General features: G+C 49.6%; 1 protein-coding gene across 3 annotated transcripts in view; it reads right to left on the bottom strand.

Moving 5' to 3' along the window:
* Positions 1-18,895, bottom strand: part of LOC102443910 (tyrosine-protein phosphatase non-receptor type 11-like) — a 111,068-nt gene that overhangs the window by 61,328 nt on the left and 30,845 nt on the right. The gene's annotated exons all lie outside the window — the stretch shown is intronic.

Raw genomic sequence — 18,895 nt, forward strand, 5'->3', positions numbered from 1 at the left:
TGCCCCAGCCCCGAGCCTCCCCCTTCCCCTTCCCAGAAGACTTTTAGGAGAGCAAAGGGGCTGAACTCCCTCTAGCCCTGTTTTGTATGGAAACATTTCTGGCTGTTCTCCTGTGTCAGGCAGTGAGGGGAAAGCGCACAGTTTGCTGCATTCCTCAGTCTGGCTGGGGAGCACAGTAGGCAGACAAACCTGAACCTGCCCTAGCCAGGGGACATGCCCCCCTCCCCTGGTTGTGCCTTCTGGAGCTGCAGTGACCATGGAGAGGTGCTTCCCACCTGGCTCTAAGCTGCTGAAGTGAGAGAAGGTGAGGATAGTCTTTCCCCAGGGCAGCCTCCCTCGCCCAGAGCAAGGATTTAAAATGAACAAAAACAAAAATTGAGATAAGGACCCGAGCAATGCGGGGTAGATCTCCTAGAATATCATACAAAAAGTGATTAAAATTAAAAAATAAAAAAAATAAAATAAAAGCCAACCATCCTATCGCGTCAGGAGGTAACACTGAATTAACACGAGTCAGCGTGGGACAGTAAATAAGCAAGACAGTCGGGAAACAGAAGTCATCATGAGTCCACAGTGGGAGCAGCATGGAGCTTGTGTGTCATAGTTCGGCATTTAAGGCCTCCTGCAAAAGAGATTTGTTGATACGGAGACAGAACCAAGCAAACACTTTAATTCAGCAATTGTGCAGAGAGGCGTGTGTGTAGGTGTCACATTTGTTTTAGTACATTACTGCTTTAAATTGAGTTTTAGCAAAGCAGCATATCTGCTGTACAGCGAATGCTGCGTTGGCTTTGAGATGTTTCCATACATGTCGATTAGTGTTTATCTCTTAATAGTATGGTAATAGCTGTTCTATATATAAGTATGCCTGCACAGAAAATACTTCCTAAACCTGATAAGACAAATCTGCCTCCTTTGCTTTCTTTCAATTCAAATCTAGTCAGGAGAATAATTATACCCAACTTAGCCTAAAGGGGGGGTGTTTAACACAGATCCAGCAAATAGGCTCAGTTTTACATACAGGTAAACACTTCTATTTCCCTACAGTAATCAGCATCCAGACAGCTAACCAGTCCACCATACATCACTTAAAGCATCCTTTTATGAGAGATAAAAGGATTTACAGACCTTAAGGGAAACATGGCACATTTGGACTGAATTTTTAAACCAGCATCTACAATTCTATATTAGGGACAAGGCTGCATTATTAGATTCCACTGGATTTGAAAGTGATTTCTGCAGAGTTCTGTTTGTTCTAGACCTTTGTATGCTAAACAGGGCTTTTCCAGAAGGCATGCCATATACGTGCATGCAGAATGATTTATTCCTTTAGGCTGGCACCCATTTCATTTCAACAGAGTCCTAGATGGGCTTGGAAGGGATTAGATTTTTATTGATAAGTGTTGGTAAACATTGATTTCATCCTGGGTACACAAGCTAAAGTTCTATCGATAATCGAAGTTTCCAGATCAGTCAAGTAAGCAAAATGTTGCTTCAGGGGTTATTTGACTAGAGAGAGACTATTTACTTTGTACATTTTGACCTGTGATACTGCGGATGTATTTTACGGTTTGAAAGCTTTAATTATTTGAATCCCAATGTCTGTCATTTACGGATGGAAAAGGTTAACTGGTAGCCTCACCTTTAATGGGAAGGCTTACTGGTTCTGGTTAACAGAGGGGCTGGAGCAGTTCCCCACCTGCCTGAGGCAGGGGCTGCTCCGGCCATGCAGGGCCCGCTGGAGCAGCCCCTGTCCATGGTGGGCCCAGGTAACTCCCCTGCACCCAACACCCCCACAGGTAACACGCTGGCTCCCAGGGAGCCAGCTGCAGAACCCGAAGCAAAGTCTCCCCAGGACCAGGGCTGGCTTTGCTGCAGCAGCAAAACCTCCTCCCTGTGAGCTGAGCAGGCAGGGGCTGGCAGCCCCGCTCCTGGGGAGGCCTCGCGGAGGGCTCTGCAGTATAACCACTAGGACTTTTAGTAGTTACATTTTTACAGCTCTACTGCCATTAAACAATTCTGGTCTGATCCTCTCCTCTCTGCAGTCCTGGGTGTACGTGCACACTTCCTGCAACTCACATTTAAATAGCTTTAAAAAAACCACAAGAAAAAATGCTTAAGATCAATATTTTTCCATCAAATTTTAAAGACTCAATTCTGCCACACTTAGTCAGAGATCATGGCCCAAAGAGAACACACCAAACCGTCTAGTGCAAGCTTCTGTGCATCACGGGTCCCTGGTGCCCACACACTAAATCCAACACCCAAGATGAGAACAGAGTATTACAGCAGCCGGGAGATGCGACAGTTATGTGCTAGGAGCAGAGAATAGGCGTCGTGCCATTGCTCCAGACTCCTGCATAAAAGGCATCAACCGAACACGGACAAGGCCTTAGTCAACTCAAGAAAATTTTCTACAAAGCAATTTGAAAAAGAGTGCGGCTTGCTGCCTGCTGACAGTCACCTGCACTAGAGTCACTAGTCTAGAGGGCACGAGCATTTTCAAACACTCCTCTTCCTGGGAGACATTGTTATCCAGGGCCTCTGAATCATGCTCCAACATACAGCAGGAAGGGGCTGGCACATGCAGAGTGAAATACATGCACACAAAAAACAAAGCCAAGCATCGAACTCCCATTTTAGATATTAGAATAGTCACTAACTCACAAATGAATCGCAAAGCAAGCTAAGGATTCAGGCTCCACCCAACCTGGGCACTGTGTCATTTTACAGACCCTTCCATGCAGGGACAGATCTGGCAGTTACGAACGGGGGCAGTTACGAACGGGGCTTTTCTCGCCCCGGAGGACGGGAGTCGCGGAACGCCCAGATGAGCCGCGGTCCCGCCGCCCGCATTCTCTGGGGCGAGAAAAGCTGCTCCCCGTCTCCCTGGTCTGCTGGTCAGACCAGGGAGACGGGGAGCAAAGCCTCGGAGGCCGCCCGCAGCGGGACAGCCGCGGTGCGCCTGGACTGTCCCGCTGTGGGCGTCCTCTGCGGCTTTGCTCCGTGTCTCCCTGGTCTGCTGGGGGGGGGGGGGGGCGCAGCTAGTGCCCCCTCCCCCCCAGCAGACCAGGCTTTTCTGCCCACAACGCCTGGAGTAGAGCAGCTGGGGCGCTGCTGGGTTGGTCCCGCAGCGCCGCTCCTCAGCGCTACTGGAGCAACCCAGCAGCACCCCAGCTGCTCTGCTCCAGGCGTCCTGATTCAGCCGCTGCTGGTCAGTTTCAGCAGCGGCTGAATCAGGACGCCTGGGGCAGAGCAGCTGGGGTGCTGCCAGGTTGCTCCAGTAGCGCCGAGGACCGGCGCTACTGGAGCAACCCAGCAGCACCCCAGCTGCTCTGCCCCAGGCGTCCCCAAGTCAGCCGCTGCTGAAACTGACCAGCGGCTGACTACAGTAAGCCCGAGGCAGAGTTTCTCTGCCCCCGGCTTCCTGGAATCAGCCGCTGATCAGTTTCAGCAGCAGCTGACTTGGGGACGCCTGGGGTTCTTAAGTTGAATCTGTATGTAAATCAGAACGGGCATCCAGATTCAGCCACTGTTGAAACTGATCAGTTAAGAACAAACTTAAGAACAAACCTACAGTCCCTATCTTGTACGTAACCCAGGGACTGCCTGTATTGTGGCTTTAGCCCACGGCATCTTTCAATTTCCCTTTTCAGCCTAGTTTGTTAGGAGGGTAGGAGTACACTCTATGGCAGTGTTTCTCAAACTTTTTTTAATAAAGTACTCCTTTAAAAAAAAAAAAATTAGAAAGTACCCCCAGTTATCAGACAAATTTTTTTTTCTACCATTGCAACACATTTGTTTAAACAAGTTAATCATAGCCGGGTGGGCGATGACATTTTTGGGTGTAAAAAGTACAAAAACAATAAAGTTCTGTAAAAGAACACAAAAATTCAGTTCTGCAAATTTCAGTTGTGTTGATGTACCCCACAAAGTTCTCTCAAGTACCCCTAAGGGTACTCGTACCACTGGTTGAGAAACACTGCTCTATGGCAGACCACTAGGACATTTCTTGGAGGCGAAGACTCCAATAATGACTAATGGGATTTTATTTATCCCCAGCTAAGCCTCTGTAATTGCACTCTAGTTAATAATCAGACAAAGAAAACCACAAACACACACAATGTGGAACTCATTGCCACTAGAGATATAGAATCACAGAATACTAGAAAAGGAAGGGACCTTGAGAGGTCATCAAGTCTAGTCCCTTGCTCTCACGGCAGGACCAAGCACTATCTACCATCCCCTACAGATGTCTAAACCTGCTCTTAAGTATCTCCAGAGATGGAGATTCCACAACCTCCCTAGGCAATTTATTCCAGTGCTTAACCACCCTGACAGGAAAAATTTCCAAACTAACTTCCAACCTAACCCTCCCTTGCTGCAATTTAAGCTCATAGGACAAGAACCAATCTCCTTCCTCCTTTTAGGTACTTGCAAGTTGTGTCCCGTGTCTTCTCTTTTCGAAACTAAGCCACTAAACCCAGTTTTCAGTCTTCCTTCATTGGTCATGTTTTCTAAGTCTTCACTCATTTTTGTTGCTCTTCTCTGGACCTTCTCCACATTTTTCTTGAAATGTGGTGCCCAGAACTGCACACAGTACTCCAATTGAGGCATAAATAGCCCAGAGTAGAGTGGAAGAATTTGTGCCTTGATCATTAATAGGAGTGTTGTGCATCTCAGAATCATGTTTGGTTGTTTTTGGGTTTTTTTGCACCAATGTCACACAGTTGACTCCTGTTAGCTAGTGGTCCACTATGACCCCTAGGCCTAGGTAACAGTGGCCAAGAGCTTAGCAGGATGCTGTTGGAGAAAAGTCAAGACGGAGGCTGGAGACCTGATGAACCGAACTTTATTACACAGCACTGTGGAGAAATCACAAGGAGATTTCTACTGGACGCAGCCAGGTGAACTCTTTTATACAGCGCAGTAAACAACCACTACTTGACATGCCCAAATTTGTTGCTGGGCAGGATACAGCAGCTATCATGTTTGGCTGAGAGCCAAACATGTTACAGTTTTTCTTTTCCCACCTAAACATGCTTATCCTGCCCCCACTCAGTATTCCCCTTTGACCTGCCTCCACTTATGTTAGGAGCCTGCTTCCACAATGCAAAAAAGGATTGGATAAAAAAAGAAATATTTAAATATCAGTAAGAAATGAAGTATGAGGGTTTATAGCTTTTGGGCCCAAATGAGTCTTAATTGTGTCAAGATGGAAGTTTTGTCGGGGACAAGTTCTCCCAAAACTGCTACGAAATAGCTGGAGATGGGACACTAATCTATCTGAGCCACAGGTCTGATCAGGTATGGCAATTCCTGTATTTGCGGCAGCCAGTCTACTCAGGTATGTTGGTGGCTGCTGCCGATGCCCAGGTGTGTACATTCCCAATTGCTAACTCCTCCCTGCCCCCTCCCCAAACCAGTGACAGACTTTCCATCAGCCGGGTGACAAAAACAGTACAGATATTTTCCATGTAGTTCTGAAGTAGCTGGTTAGAATGTACTCTACGGGACTTCCCCAGAGAAACACTGCTCCGAGTTAAGTGATGAGTCACTCCCAGGCAAGAGATGCTTCATACAGAGCGCTCTCTTCCCTCCCCTTCCCCTCCAGATATGGTCAAAAGGTTGAGCTTTAAAACCTTCCCCCCCTGCCAGATCTGCCAAGTGTTGGTGGCATCCAACCCAACAGTCATTCAGATGAATGGGAGAAAGGAAGTTAACACACAAGTAATGGGATTTAGTCACAATGAGCATGGAAAAAGACAAAACAGGAGTCCCAATTGCTTTTTGGGCCTTGAACAGCAGCTTTCTGGTCCTCTCTGGCACCACACACTTAAATAAGCATCACCTGGCTTTTCAGTCTCAACATGCCTCTCTAAGGAGGTCAGTATTTTTATCCTCAGTAGAGCCCCACAACCCCAACCCCAACCTGACTACAGGCAGTCCCCGGGTTACGTACAAGATAGGGACTGTAGGTTTGTTCTTAAGTTGAATCTGTATGTAAGTCGGAACTGGCATCCAGATTCAGCCGCTGAATCTGGACACCAGTTCTGACTTACATACAGATTCAACTTAAGAACCCCAGGTGTCCCCAAGTCAGCTGCTGCTGAAACTGATCAGCAGCTGATTCCAGGAAGCCTGGGGCAGAGCAACTCTGCCTCAGGATTCCTGTAGTCAGCCGCTGGTCAGTTTCAGCAGTGGCTAACTTGAGGACGCCTGGGGTAGAGCAGCTCGGGTGCTGCTGGGTTGGTCCAGTAGCACCAAGGAGCAGCTGAATCAGGACTCCTGGGGCTGAGCAGCTGGGGTGCTGCCAGGTCGCTCCAGTAGCACCAAGGAGCGGTGCTGTGGGACCAACCGGCAGTGCCCCACCTGCTCTACCACAGGCCCCGGGCTTTGCTCCACATCTCCCTGGTCTGCTGGGGGGGGCACTAGCTGCGTCCCCCCCCCCCCCCAGCAGACCAGGGAGACGCTGAGCAAAGCGGCGCAGGACCCGGGGCCGGACCCGCGGCCGCTTCCAGATCAGCTGAGCAAAGCCGCGCAGGACCCGGCCCGACCCGCGGCGCTTCCAGCTGATCTGGAAGCGGCCGAGGGTCCGGCCCCGGGTCCTGCGCCGCTTTGCTCCCCGTCTCCCTGGTCTGCTGGCTCCCGCAGACCAGGGAGACGGGGAGCAGCTTTTCTCGCCCCGGAGGAGGCGGGCGGCGGGACCAGGCGTCCCGCCGCTCGAGTCCTCCGGGGAGAGAAAATCCCCGTCCGTAACTGCGGATCCGACATAAGTCGGATCCGCGTAACTCGGGGACTACCTTTCCAATGTTGCATCCAGCCTGGAGGGCTGAGGGGTGGACCACCAGACCTTCTTGGACCTGCATTGGGCCAGTTTTCCTCCTCCTGCTAGTGGGCATGGCTGTCTCCCACCCCAGTAAGCGGCCATCACTTTGTAACGTGCTTTGTGCTCGGCTCTTGAAAGACCGTGCCTTGCCAAGGAATGGCAGCATTTCAGCCCACAGCATGCAAAACAATGCCTGGATGTGGATGGCAGGAGTGGAGCATCCCACCACCATGGCACAGCTGCCGATGCCGACCCTGAGTGGTTAAAGCGACAGGGGTCAAGCTCAAAAAGTTATTCAGCCGTCTCAGGGTTTTAGAAAAAGCCCACGCAGATTCTAGGAACACTTCTCATTTCTGCTAGCACCTTCCGCAGAGGACCTCAAAGCTGTACACCACAGCAGCTTCAGGTACACACCTTCACTGAGAGAGCGAGGAACTAGTCGCATCCCCATTTTACAGTGGGGAAACTGAGGCACGGATTAAGGGACTGATTTTCAGAGGCTCTGGACTCTCCCAGCCTTGTTGGCTTCAGAGTTAGTGTGTGCACACCCCATGCTGCTGAAAACCATCAGGTGCTTTGGTCTTATCGACACTAAACTTGCACCAGGTTCAGCTAGGATTGCTTTAGTTACACCAGGTCAAACCTCTGCATGGACATTTGAATCAGTTTACTCCCACACCAACCTAAGTAGCTGTGTGACCGTCAGCCACTTAGTCAGGGGCAGAGAGTTAGAAAAACAGAACCCAGGGGCCCTGGCTGCCAGTCCAATGCTAGCCCCTATGTAATCATGCTTGGCTTTGTCCCGCTCAGAAGGTCACCACCACTTTTTTACAAGAAGCTTTCACATCCTACCCTAGTGACTCGACACAATAAACGCAAGTTCATTTCACTCTCATGCAGGGGCTTCAGGAGGAAGCAGGCAGTAGGGAAGACCCAGAAGTTTTGTTCTGAGCCACTGCTAACCTTGCAGTGGGTGTAGTCACGCGGTCATTGATCTCCAGCCTCATGACACCGTCGGGGAGTTGCAATACCGAAATCACTCACCCACCGCGGCCGCCGGGCTATTTAAGCCACAAGCCTTTTTAAGTCTATACAGGGAATCCCAAATGCAGTTCATGAGCTTCTGCTTTCTTGAGCTAGAGGATCTTTTATCTATGTGGTCCTCAATGGAAACAGGATGGTAGCACCAGGTAGTGGGCCTGCAACCGCTTCCCCTGTCTGCAGGACCATGCATTTCTGCTGCCCTTCAAGTGGCTACAAAAAGGCAAGTGGGAATGTTCTTAAAAAGCAGGAATTTTCCACCCACGGGTGGGCTTTGCAGAAGTCAGTCTTGGAAGCTTGCCCACCAAACTCACCCCTGCTGCTAGAGCTCCAGCCTCTTGCACCCATCTGCCTGCTGCTGGATCCTTGTCCATTGCAGATCTTGCCCTCAAACTGGTGCCCTGGAGCTCTGCTTAAGCCCTTCCCTGGGCTTTGCCCAAAGACCAGGCCAAATCTTGCTACTGTCCTTCCTCAGGCTTTAGAAGCTACAGGCCTCCAGGCAGGGGTGAAAGTCGTTTTATATTTCTTACGGGTACTGTCCTATCACAGCCAACCCCCATTGGGGGTTGGGGGGGAATGGTTGTACAACAGAACCTGTACGAAATTTAAGTGTAGGGTGGAATGGGGGGGCGTGTGTGGCGGGCAGAGAGTTCGAATGTGTGTGTGTGGGGGGGGGGGTTACAGGAGTCAAGGTTGGGGTGTAGAAGGAGGATGGTCAGGACAGAGTGTGGGGGTGGGCAAGGGCAACTTTTCAGGGGCAGGGGGCTGCAGCCACACTTACCCCAGTCGCCGAGTGGGTCCCCCCCCCTCCGTTTGCTGGCTAGGGAGCAAGGTAAAGTGCACAGCCTGTGTCCTTCCTCCTCTGCCCTGTCCTCCTCCCCCCGGAGCAAGAGCAGGCTGTGAACTTCACCTCGCTCCCTAGTCAGCAAAAAAGAAAAAGACCCACTTAGTGAGGGGTACGGGCAGTTGCAACCCCCCCCCACACACACACACACCCCCGAAATGGCAGAGGGGAGCAGGGGGACTCTAGGTTGGGGCAGTTCCAGGCACCCCTCACTTCCCCCAGCCAGCCCCTTTAACCTGCCAGACTGCAGGCTTCTAGTGTAGCAGCCTGCGGGAAGCTAGGCTGGAAGTGCCCTGCCCCTTCCCCTGTATCTGCGTGCCCCGGCAGGCCAGGTTCTTGCCAGCCAAGCACCAGCTCATTTCACCTTCTGCCTCTAGGACATGCCACACCACCTTGGGTCCCAATCTTCACGCTAGGTCTTGTGCAGTGTGGGCAGGAAATGCGACATGCCAGGCCCTCTTTGCCCTGCACCTTGTGTCCCTGAAGAGGGACTGATTCCTCATTGCGACTGACTATCCATCTCCGCTGGCTGTGGAATTCCGCAACCCACTAGGGATCCAATCTGAAGCAAAGGCAGGGTGAGGAAGGGTGCATAAAGCCGCACTGCACGCCGGTGGGCAGCTGACAGAGAGGTTGTTCCTCCAGAGATATAGTCACATAGGACCCATTTCAAAAAGAATTGTTCACCACCCACACGTTCCTATTCAGTGAAGTTAGAATACAGTGGCCGGTAATGGCTTCATTGACACAGTTTCTGAGACAGACTTTTACATAAAAAAACGTCACTTGTAAGGTAAGTCGCTGCACTTTGTGCTGTCACATTTTTTTTTTAAATCTGCTTTTCCCTCAAGATTAAGGCAGGCCAATAGATTACGTCTTAGGTTTTCATGGGCTCCTACCTCTAAATCCAAAAGTCAATCCTTCCTGTGTCATTGGCTCAGAGCCAAGCTCTCTGGACTCCAACTCAACTCTGAATGTATAAAGTGGACGCCCTAAAAAGCCAGAAGGGGAACGGGTTGCATTGCTCAGTTTGATGAAGCAGAAATAGAAGGCGGGGGACAGGAGGTATACAAATAAAGCTGAACAGTGCTCTGTAACAGACTCTGCACAGGAGCAAGAATGGTCACTCGCCTTCTGCAGAAAAATGCAGCTTACGCATACTGGGCCAGATGCTCAGCTGGTGTAAATTGCTGATTTACAATAGCTTGGGATCTGGGCAGTCTGCCAATTGAGTTTCCCTACTCACTTCTGTATCTATTCCCTCAAGGGTGCCTTCTCATTCCCTTTGCTCCCATCATGGTCACCCATTCTGTCCCTTTTCCCTATTTGCATTGCCTCCTCTTGTGCACGGAACAGCATCCCTCTGGTTCTGCACCAAAACGTCTTCCCCGCCCCTCACCCCCAAGCACTCCTTAAAAACCAGCCCTTTTCCGCAGCATACCCATCTTATTTCAAGTCAAACTGGAGTGTTATCTGCCCTACTTTGTGTAGTAAGATGAGAGACGCATGTCAGGACTGGACCATGTCACCACAGGGCTAGACAACACAAAATGCATAGATGGAACTTATAATTAGCAACGGTTAGGGTTTTGTAATGCCAAGGTACTGTCGTCATTCCAGACCCTAGAATTTCCACATCAAATAATGCAACGTTTTGCCATTTCTGTATGAAAACTGGTGATGCAAAATGGACTTCTGCGAGCTGAGATCTCGGCTTCAAAAAACGGGACCTTTTGTGTCCTGAAACAGTCTATTTAAATTCCTCAAAATGGTCCTTCGTCCATATGGAAAAAAGGGGGGGGGGGCAGAATTTCCAGTCTGTTTACCGAGAAACTGGAGCAATATTTCTACTCTGAAGCAAAATTTTGCATATTAAGTTGTGACTATTGTATCCAGGCTTGAAGCAGGAAATTACAGCAGAAAAGCCTACTGAGATGCAACAACTACACAAGTGTTTCCTAAAAGGGAGCATTAATAATTAACAAAACAATAGTTATTTACCCACCCAAATTAAGCCCTTATTTGAGGCAGGGTACTGTAAAGACATCTGCATGGGCAGACCTACATCTTCAGTGAAGGCCGGCTGCGGAGATGCCATTACAAAAGGAGGGGCTAGACCAGGAGTGGGCAATAATTTTTTAGCGAGAGCCATTTCAGAAATTTTTTCAGTGGCCGTGGACCACACCAGAAGGGGTGGGGTCAGGATACTTCCCTGTTTCCTCATCCACAGACCATGATTGGTCTGAGAGTGGAGGAGCACATGAAGTCTGCCTCCCCCAGAGGTTTCCCCGAGGTGCCCATGCCCCTGGCAGTGGGAGGAGACTTCACGCACTCCCCATTCTGCGCCCAGGCGCTCCTTGCAGGGCAGAGGAAACTTTGTGCGCTTCCCCCCTGCACCCAGGCCCTAATTCGCTGTTCCTTAAACTTTAAGACCACGGAACATCAAACTTTTTTTTTTAAATGCAGAACATCAAGGTTTTTTTTGTTGAGCAAAAAAAAGGGGGTGGGGGGAGTTGAGCAAAAAACCCCAAACAAACAAAAACTGAAGGAAATACGTGGCCAACGGGAGCTGCCATGGCCTCTTCCCCTCTAGGGCTCCTAGTTACTCACAGGCTGCGGCCATGTGCTTTGAGTGGGGGGTGGGGCAGGCTCCTTGACTGTCTGCCTAAGAAACTGCTGAGCTGCTGGCTGGTAAGTCTCCCAGCCAGAGTCTGCCTCCAGCACTGCAGCCACTCCCTTTTCCAACCCTCTGCTCCAGATCACAATCTCCTCCTAGGTCACAATCCAAATCCCCTGCCCCAGATCACAACCTCCCTCTTGACCCAAATTCCCTCTCAGACCCCACACTCCCTCCTGCACCCCAATCCCTTACCCCACTCCACCTAACCTCTATCCCAGACCCCACACCTCCGCCATTAGTATCATGGAAGAGTGTAGCTCTCAACCACTTTCCAAATTCTTGGGGTGCCCTCCCAATCAAAAATTATTGCCCACCTCACACTCTGGAAGTGACCTCAGTGCCTCTAGGTGGGACAGTGCACCACTCCCAGTAGGTGTGTGGGTTACACTTGTACTTTTCAGTTGACTGCTAGTTGTATGATGGTTGTGACATGGGCAGACAGTTCACTCTCCTCCAAGTCCCCCTCTCACTTGTGACCCCAACAAGGACTCATTTCAACTCCCACCAGAAGAGATACAAGGCTTGTGTGCTGAACCACCGGGAGCACCTTTGCAGTGACAGTCACGATCACAACCCTTTATTTTGAGAGGCAGTATATGAACTCAAGTTCCCAGATCAGCTGCAGACTCTGGAACTTTGAGCAAGTCACTTCACCTCTGCCCCTCGACTCTCCACCGATAAAATGGCAATATAATTAATATTACTTTTGCCTGCTCTTTGGAGGGGGGATTGTATCACTACATGTTTGTACAGCACATAGCAGAATGGGGCCCTGCTATATTCCCTGCAAGCTGAGTGCTTGGGCGGCCACCCAGGAGAGATTCAAATGCCGCCCGGCTGAGTAGCAGAGTGCCCATGTGTTTCCACTGGTGGTGCACATTTGCACATGCTTGGTGAACATAAAATTTATTCTGCCCAGGGATGGAAAACACTTTTGGTCCTGACCCTGCCTGCAGGTGCTAGCAGCTACCCTACTAGATCTACCACTATTTGAAAATTCTCATTCATACTGGTGCTGCCGAATGCTTGGCCCTTTCAGAAAACAAAGGCACCACTGGCTTGTCCTGCTGCCCTCCCCCATTTTATTAATTCTTGCTATTGCAAGAAAACAAATTCCACCTGCTTTTACTAGACCCTGCCCTGCGCACAGCCCCTGATCCAGAGTGTGTGGCATATCAGAGGCAACCTCCCATGCCCATCCATCCCACACAAAGCCACAGTGCTGATGTAGACCCCCCCACCCATTTCCTTCCCTCTCCCCAGATAAAAAGCCATGAAGTGACAAGGAAGGGAAGCCGTTAAAAAAAGTCCTTTGAGGAGCAGAAGGATGACTGCCTGCTCTGGGAACGCAGCAAACTGCGTGGCACAGAAAGATACCGGGACATGCAAGGGCTGCTTTGGATCCACATGCACAAAAATAAATAAAAGACTGAGACGTGCGCACAGATCCAGGTGCCCAGAGGATGTGAAAGTCATGAGACTGCCACATGCATGTACCATTCAGCACATCCCTGCATATTGGCCGGGGAATCGTTACATGCATCTGAGGACCATTGCTCCAGTGCTCTCACGTGTACGGCTTCGCAGGGGTCCTCACACAGCAGGACCCAACGGTAGTTGTCGTATCTCAAGGAACAAAGTGTCACCATCAGTTTTTTGAACCCAAATGTCTAGGAGTCTGAGCAGAAGCTCCCAGAGAAAGGTCCCAATGGAGCGTTACTAGTGAGCCTCTGCACATGGCCAGCTCAGAGAGGCTGCCCCGACGTCGGGTTTATTGTGCCCACAAAGAGGGAGAAGGCTGCTGCTTCCAGCAATGTGGCGAGAATGGCCTGTCCTAGGAGACGGCTGGGCACCTATTTCCGGGACAAGGGAAAGCTGGAAATGGAAAGGCTGCCACAAAGCAGCTACCAGCCTGGCAGGGGAGGGGGTGATATTAACATGCCACAGGACTCCTCATGCGAGCACCTTAGAGAAACCTTTTGTGTAATCCCTCTAGAAACAGCCCGAGGTTTAGCAGCACAGGCATGCAATAGGGATGTAACGGTACAGTTGACTAACCGGTAAGCAAAAGCTTATAGATTAATGCTACAGACCACATGCATTTCCCCCCCCCCCCCCTCCTTGCCAGTAAATTTTTTTAGCAGGCTGGCCAGCAGCCAAGCTCAGTCCCAGCTTCCCAGCTCGCACTGGCTCTTGGACCTACCCCCGCTGTGTGTCTGCATTTCAAGTGTATTGGGAGCCAGGTGGGCAGGCAGCCCTGCTCAGTTACGGCTCATGCAAGGTCCGGGAGTTCAGACCCCTCCTCTTGGACAGGGGCTGACTGGGGACTATCGACTAGTCGACTAACCGGTAAGAATTTAAGGGATTAATCGACTATTCAATTAACTGATATTGAACATCCCTAGCACGCAACAGTACAGATCTGCGTGTGTGGTTTCTGCACTAGGTGCATGCCAGCTTCCCTGATTTTCCTACCTCCTCCCAAGCGTCACAGTAAACAGGGCCATTATGGCCAATGCAACAGCCTATCAATACTGCTCTGCTTAGCGCTCAGCTTCAGCGTGCAAGAGGGGATACAGGGACAGTGCTAAGCTAGTCTTTGGCCAGAAAGGGAGGAAGGCTAATGACGGTGGGGTGAGATCAGATTCCCATTATGTCAGAAAAGCAGCTTTCCCCGGCTACATACCCCTGGTCTTTGAAAGGACACATTACAGCCACTGCTGCATTCATATTCCCTAAGCTCTACAGTGGGGGCCTGTGTGTAATATAGCAAAGTCCGTCCCACCCACCCCGCACCTGCATTTTAAAGCATCTCTGCCTTCCCAGATACGGATTCGTGCTGGGGTGTGCATGCTACAAGTCTGGCTGTTACGGCCTCATGATACACACCCGCCAACAGCCTTCCTAATGATCTCAGGTGTTGTCTGTAGCTAGGGGAGGTGCAGCATTTGCAGACAGACATCTTCTCCTCAAGCGGTCTCTAAATTTCCTGAGGACATGGTGAAGTGCCCTTGAGGTGGGCTTTGACGGTACCGCTTTGAGTCACACTGCACATTTTATCAGTTCACAGGAAACTGGCTCTGAGCACACGTCCCGTGTGTTTGCTTTGCCCACTCTGTCAGATGCCACCCGTTCCCACCAGGGATGGTTTAGAGATGGAGGGGTGCTGTCTTGGACAGCGGCTGGCAAGGCCTTTGGCTCTGCATTCGAGGAGCACACGATCAAATCGCACCTGGGAGTTTGGTTTACACTGCAGGCATGTCACGGCTGTGTGCAGCAAGGGCTTTCCGCACCCCGGATTCAAACGGGGAAGAGGAAGACGCCTGCGACGGCAGATTATTCCTGCCCCTGCTCCCAAGCCACTAGAACAGTGGCTTGGGGTGCTCAGCTGCCACAAGAAGCTATAGCACAGGGCTGCATTGTGTTCGATCGTTCTCCCCGCGTCTCACAAATGGGAGGCTCCTATTTGCGACACCTGCCTGGAAGAAAGTATCTTGGGACCCACAGGACCCGGTGTGTGAACAGCCACTGCTTCAGGTAATGGTTAGCAACATCACCGTTTCAAGATCTAGAGTCTGTGTTTCCACCCACTGCCACATTAACCCGTAACTAGGGTGGTGAAGGTTTAACCTCACCTGTTAAGGGAGAGCTTATTGGCTAAGGTTCACTGGTGGGCTAGAGCAGTTCCCTGCCTGCCGGGAAGGCTGGTGGGGAGGTGCAAGGGGGAAGAAGAGGGGGCACGTTCCAGCCTGCAGGCAGACATGGGAGCCACTCCAGTGTCCCCCTTTTAAAATTGGTTAACCAGTTAAACATGCTTAACCAGTTAGCCCATTAAAATGAGATTTTACATCCCTACCCAAAACCAGGGTCAGCTGCTTAGCAAGTCTCTGGTGCGAACATCAGTGTCTCCTTCCCACCGCAGGCTTGCACTCAGAGCGGCACTCCTGTGTGGCATCTCACTAGATCTGGAGGCCTGCTCAGCACGGATGTGAAGACATGGTCACATCCACCTCCATGGCGGTGGAGTCTTGGGCTGCGGCAGTAGATGCATGAAGATCCGGGAGCACAGCTCGGTCAGATGGATCGTGTGGCTGAAGTGTCCCATCTGTGCCTTCCTCTACCGTGGTTCCTCTGCAAACCCCCAACTCGTTAAGTCTGGGCTTCAAGCCAGATTCTTAGCTGGTGTAAGTCCCCAGAGTGCCACGGAAGCCAAGTACAGCAGCTAATGGTCTAGCCTGAGCAGGTGTGTCTAGTGAGCATGGTCACGGGTGTGAGAAAGTGCAGAGGGTGAAGTGGGGAGGCCACTAAGTGTTCACACCAAGCCACGAATTTATTAAGGGGTGGGGAAGGAGAGAGAATAGCTCCCCATGGGCAAGCCCCTCACACCACTGAAGCCATGAAGAGTTGGCACTAACTGGCAACCCTATTGTCTGCTTCTACGGAGAAGACCCAATGGGCCATAGAGGTCTTGGTCATGCTTGCCCCTTAGAGGGGGCCAGTCTTGGTCAGGCCCGAGATCCAACAGGGCAGCCCATGTTGTCTCTATGCGCCAAGTGAGAGGAGGACTTTAGTCCATAGGACCAGCTGCCGTGAACGCATACAGAACAGGCCAATTCATAGCATGGGTTGGACAACAGCATGGACTAAGCAGGGAGCCTGATTGGACCTATTTGCTACCAGTGCAAATTCTCCCCACGGCTGAGGAAAGGCTATTCAGATGCCCAGACTGCATGCACATTAAGGAACGCCCATGGACAGAAGCCAGCAGATAGCCAGCGCAGGGTTCTCAGGAGAAGGACCTGTTTCCACCTTAGCTATCCAACAGTCACTGCCACCCTCCCAATGGGAGGCGGGCAGAAGGCTCCAGAAATTTGGAGGTGGATTATATTATGGTAAAGTGTTTCTCTTGAAAAAGGCCCTGCTTTAAGAATGTGTGGGGGAGTAATAACACAATACAACATTGCCTCCTCCAGCCACTTATCCAGTTAGTACACGAAGCAGAAATTGTGCGCCCAGACCCTTATCCGTGCCTGTGTTCCCATATACAGAAAAACAAGTTTTGATGGAAAGCAACCTAAGAGAGGAAGGCGGGGTCCGTCTGGAGATATGGGAGAACTGGGTTGGTTTCCTTTTTTGGACAGGCTCCGTGTTGTGACTTCAGACAGAATGTAAAGGTGACTTGCCCCAGTTAATACCCCTTTCCCGATCTCATCCTGTTTTCTCTGAGAGCAGCCCTGTTTGAGGTGCTTAGGTGTCTGTTTATCTTGGGTATTTATGCTACAGAGGCATATACATGGACAGTGACCCAGGTGTCTGCCGATAACTTTTGCAAGTAGAATAAGAGGTCAAAGATTCATATTGGGATTCTGATACCTGCTTCCTTCCTCCTGAATCACCCAGAAAGCCCAGACATGTAGAGGCAATATGTAAACTATGGAGTCTACAGGTTCTCCTCTGCTCGGTACAAGAGGACATTAAATTTGTTTTAAGACTAAATTTCAGGGCTTAGGAGCTGTGGCAGGACTAGTACATTGCATACCACCAAAACAACAGACTGCTTGGTGGACTACAGTACAGGTTTTGTATGCTGATCGTGCATGACAGACAGGAGCTAAAAAGACAAGAGAAAGCAAGCTAAATGCAGCTTTCTTTCAGAGTGAGATATTCATGTGGCCATAAGTCTTCGCTTAACTCTAAACAGGGTCCCTATGAAGGAGAAAAGGGGGTCTAAAGTAGCTTGGCCCTATTTTATACAATAATGCTCTGTTAGTAGGAAAATTAGAGGGGAGATTTCCAGAGAATCCTACAGGACTGGGGCCACTAAATTATTTAAGGCCACTTTAAAAATATCAACCACCTATAAAAAGGTGGAGGGAATAATCAAGCTGATAACTCCTTTCCCCTCCCCTTCCCTTCCTGTTTGCTAGATATCCACAAGTATTTTGCAATTTAAAAACTGATATTCAGAATTATTGGTCAAATAAAACTAGTCAAGTCTCCAATCTGAATGTTTCTCTTAATAGTTATACACAAAGTACATTTCATATGTGCAATAGGACTGCATGTTAACCTTTAGCTAAGGTGGAACTACACAGCATCTCATTTAATTATTGGGGTATTTAGCAGCCTGTATGTTACAGGTGTTCTTGTTCCCAGAGTAATTAAGTTGTGTACATGCCTGGCAGAAAGTTGGGGCATTAAGTGTCACCAGCCAGCTATACAACTAGTTTGGATGGGGAAGACAGTTGCTTGTTTAGCTGCTTTGCTATCACCCAATGCAGCAAGGTAGGAGCTGAGAGAGGGAATGAAGTGGCTTTGGCAAGGCACAAGAGATTGATCTGAAGATGCCCCAATGAGAGTGAAGCTAGTGAGAACCTTAAGTTCTTATTATAACAGAATGAACTGCAGGTTTATTTAAACAGAAAAGTAGCCACAGTCAAGATTTACTCTACAGAGAGGGGTATAATCCAGTCCACACCCAGACAAGTAATTTTAGAGTAAAATCCAAGCATGCATGTTGTAAGACCAGGGTCTATATGCCTGCAGAGCTCAGTTTCACAGCAATCTGGCTGCACTGAACAGAATCAAATGTGGCTTCAGGATCACTTAGATTCCATATCCCAGTCCCCCCCCCCCCACCCCCTCGCCCCCATTTAGTGAGTGTAGTACATCCTTGAGCCTCAGCTGCCTGGAAAGCATTTCTCTTTTCCATTCAATTTCTCACCCATAGCTGCTTTCACAGCTTAAGCTGAGGTGGGTCTAAACCAGTGTTTCTGAACCAGTGGTACGAGTACCCTTAGGGGTATTCGAGAGAAGTCTGCAGGGTATGTCAACACCTGAAATTTGGAGAAAACTGAATTTGTTTTAAGTTTTACAGCACTTGATTATTTTTGTACTTTTTACACCCACAAATTTCATCGCCTGCCTGGCTACCATTAAGTTGTTTAAACAAATGTGTTGCAATGGTAGAAAAAAAAAATGTGTCTGAAAACTAAAGGTACTGGGGGTACATATATATAATTTTAAAAGAGGGGTACTTTATAAAAAAAAGTTGAGCAACACTGGTCTAGATTACTTTTCTGAACTGTACCTGTGAGGACTCTTGGGTTCTTTCCAACACATTTTAGGAGTATTTGAAAGATTCAGTCACATGCATTCAGCCACTCCTCAGATATTTGCTTAGTTTTACAACAGGCTACATAAAAAGCGCTAGCAAAGTCCGTACAAACTACAATTTCACATAATGGCTTCTTTATATTGCTCTGTGATCATTTCAGTGCAAGTACAATATTTATACTCCAATTAATGTATCATTATATGATAAGAGTGGGAAAAGGAACACGTTTTCAGTAAGTGCTCTGTAACACTTGTCTTATTTCTTGTTTTGTGACCAAGTAGTTTAAGTGAGGTGACACTTTGGGTCACGCAAGACAAATCAGATTCCTGAACAGGGGGCAGTCGTCTGGAAAGGATGAGAGCCCCTGAAGAACAGCACCAAACA

This window comes from Pelodiscus sinensis, chromosome 24 (genome assembly GCF_052426305.1).
Source record: "Pelodiscus sinensis isolate ZL-2025 chromosome 24, ASM5242630v1, whole genome shotgun sequence".
NCBI classification, from domain to species: domain Eukaryota; kingdom Metazoa; phylum Chordata; order Testudines; family Trionychidae; genus Pelodiscus; species Pelodiscus sinensis.